This window comes from Triticum aestivum, chromosome 3B, assembly GCF_018294505.1.
Source record: "Triticum aestivum cultivar Chinese Spring chromosome 3B, IWGSC CS RefSeq v2.1, whole genome shotgun sequence".
Lineage (NCBI taxonomy): Eukaryota > Viridiplantae > Streptophyta > Magnoliopsida > Poales > Poaceae > Triticum > Triticum aestivum.
In genome coordinates this window covers 835,799,146-835,802,462 of record NC_057801.1, presented here as the reverse complement: position 1 = coordinate 835,802,462, position 3,317 = coordinate 835,799,146, and positions in this window count along the sequence as shown.

Sequence of the window (3,317 nt, the reverse complement as noted above, 5' to 3'; positions counted from 1 at the left end):
CTGTCAGGCGCCGCGCGCTTGGAACATCAAGCTGGACGACACGCTGGTGTCGCTCGGATTTCAGAAGAGCCCATCGGAGCATGCTGTGTACATGAGGTGCAGTGGCGACGAGCGGCTGCTGCTTGGCGTCTACGTCGACGATCTTGTCGTCACCGGCTCAAGCAAGGAGGCCATTGCACAGTTCAAGCATCAGATGCAGTCGGTCTTCTCCATGAGCGACCTCGGGCTGCTGAGCTACTACCTCGGCATCGAGGTGCACCAGGGGGACGACGCGATCACTCTCAAGCAGGCAAGCTATGCGGCCAAGATCGTGGACAAGGCCGGACTGACGAGCTGCACTCCAGTTCAGATCCCAATGGAGCCACGGATGAAACTGAGCAAGGAGAGCTCGAACCCACCAGTGGACAGGAAACTCTACCGCGGCATTGTGGGTAGCCTTCGCTATCTGGTGCACTCGCGATCGGGCTCTCCTATGCGGTCGGTTTCATCAGCAGGTTCATGGAAGCGCCCACAACAGAACACTGGGCGGCGGTGAAACAGGTGCCGAGGTACGTTGCAGGCACCCTGAACTTTGGATGCAGATACAAGAAAGGAGAAGTGGAACCTCAGCTGGTTGGGTACAGTGACGCAGACTTCGTCGGAGATGTTGATGACAGAAAGAGCACATCCGGGACTGTGTTCACCTTCGGTGGAAGCGCGATCAGTTGGCAATCCCAGAAGCAGAAGGTGGTCGCTCTTTCATCCTACGAGGCCGAGTACATGGCGGCAACTGCAGCCGCGTGCACTGGCGTCTGGCTCCGGCGAATGCTTGGCGATCTACTAGGTGATCCGGGAACGGCAACTCCACTTCTCATTGACAACAAGTCGGCAATCCAACTCTGCAAGAACCCTGTCTTCCACGACAGGACCAAGCACATCGAGACGCGGTTTCATTTCATCCGCGAGTGCGTTCAAGATGGGAGGATCGCCGTCGACCACATCCACACCGGCGAGCAGCTGGCGGATATCTTGACCAAGGCACTGCCTCGAGTGAAGTTTCAGGAGCTGCGGGCGAAGCTGGGCGTGATCAACATCAGCAACTGATTAAGGGGGAGAGTGTTAGTTAACCAGCTGCTGCTGCACTTCCAGTTTCGTCAGATTCTAGTGTAGGTTAGTCTCTGTCAGTTTCGTCAGAGTTTATCGTTTTTCTTCAGTTTGCAAATAACCTGAGCTGCGACTCGGGCGTAGATAGGTTAGCTCGTTTAGCGGCCTTGATCTGATCGTGGGATGGCACGAGAGAGATGGTCATGTACGCATCACGGGCGACGCGCGGGGAGCGTTGGGATGGCAGCGCTCACGACCCATTCATGCCCTGTTCTTTCGGTTTTCTGTTAGCTTCTGTAACGACTGAATAAGAAGGAAGAAAGGATCAGAAAGCTGCAAGTTTTACGCAGCACAAACATCTTCGACTTCCTCTCTTTCGTGTGAGCTCGAGCGTTTTAGGTCTAACAAATCTCACCCTCCGGGCACGTGAGCTTGGTGTCCATGTCGCTGCCGCCGGTGTTCTCGCCCGGCTGCGTTCGTCCGTCTATGCGATCTAGTCTTCTCCCGTCTGCTCCGTGAGTTGCCTCTCCGGCCGTGCGTTGGTGTATGGATGGATCGGTGTGTGCGTCGGCCGTGCGTACGTGAATGGATGGATCTCCTGATGGATGGATGTGTGCTACGTGATGGATGGATCTACTGATGGATGGATGTGTGCGTTGGTGAATGGATGGATGTGGCCGGCTAGTGCGCCGGTGACGGATGGATGTGGTGGATGGATGGAGCTGCTTTAGAGAGGCTGTGGGTGGAGATTGGTGCCACACCAACTTTCCCGATCTCTTTATCCAACTTCATGCCTCCCTTGTGCCCACTCGTCACATTAGGTGGCTTGAAATTGAGGTTCTCGCGTGGACTCTCTGAACGATTCGCAATAAGCTTGTGATTCAGCGCACTCCACTTCAACGGGCTACTGACGCTTTCTTCAAACTGTCTGGTTACTTGCAGCTTTGGCGGCCGCTTAGCCGTCCTCGGGACCAGGACGCCATCTCCGTCTTCATCGCCGATCTTCGCTCGATGGCCGTCCGCCTGTCGCCGCCGCCCCCTCCGCCTCCTCCAGAGCCTGATTAGATGCCTGGCGTGCTCCCCCTGCTTCGGCCTCGGCCGCGCCTCTTGTTTTATTTTGTGTTGTGTTTTGGGCTTGTTGAGCTGTGTCCTCAGCAGTATCTATGAACTTCTTGTTGCGTGACTTGGGTGTGTGTTCTGAACTAGTCTATGTATGTGTGTTCTTGGCGATTTGCTTTATTATAAAGCGGGGCGAAAGCCTTTTTCGGTAAGGCCACGGCCGTTCGGCTGTTGTAGATTTTCTCGGACGGAATATGGACTGCAACCAATCGATATATATATTTCACTCCTTATCCTTTCATTATTTTTCTTGGCGCACACTTCTGCAAAAACAAAACGCCAGATACATAGTAGATATCTTCTCACGTGCAGTGCTTGCCCCCCTTTTTACATGCGGGTACTTAAAGAGATACGTATATTATATGTTTTCCCGCGTGTGTAGCATAGACGTGGGTTTGGCCTTCCGAAATGTAAACCTGCATGTGTGTAAGACTGGTCCTCAATGCATGCTTATAGTACGTAGGCACTCTTTTTTTGCTTTGCCATGCACCACGTACAAGGATAGACATGCATGCATGCATGCTCCAGTCCCTTGTATGCATATATATTCTTCTCTGTATCCTGCACTCAAGAAAAATCTTCTACAATAAAAAAAATTAACCACGCGTGGGTTAGTTATGTAGAAACAAAAAGATTCATACATCCATCCATGATTTTTTTAATACTACCAAGACTAATTAACCTCTCTTTTTTGATAAAAAAAATCACGTCGAACAGGAACAACCACTACCGCCGTCACGGAGCCAACCGGACACATGGACAAGGGGCCTGCCAGGCGCCGAGGCCCGGCCGGACCAAAAGGGTCCGGACAGCCCCTGCCGTCATGCTGGAGCTCGCTGGCCGACGAAGCCGCCACTGTCCGCAGATCACCGCCTCCTCGCCACCACCCAGGAAGCAGCGTCGCCGCACACCGAGTCGCCAGCCCGCCCAAGCCCAGATGGAGCCCGAAAGGGCCCAGACCTGGTCGCGCAAGCGCCGCCGGCCACCAGCACTGCCACGCCGCCCCGCAGCCAATGGCCGCGCTGCCGCACCAAGGACCACGAAGCTTGCCGGAATCCCGCCGCCGAGCCACACCGCAGCTGGCCGAGTTGCACCGCCGCCATCGGGAGGCCCTG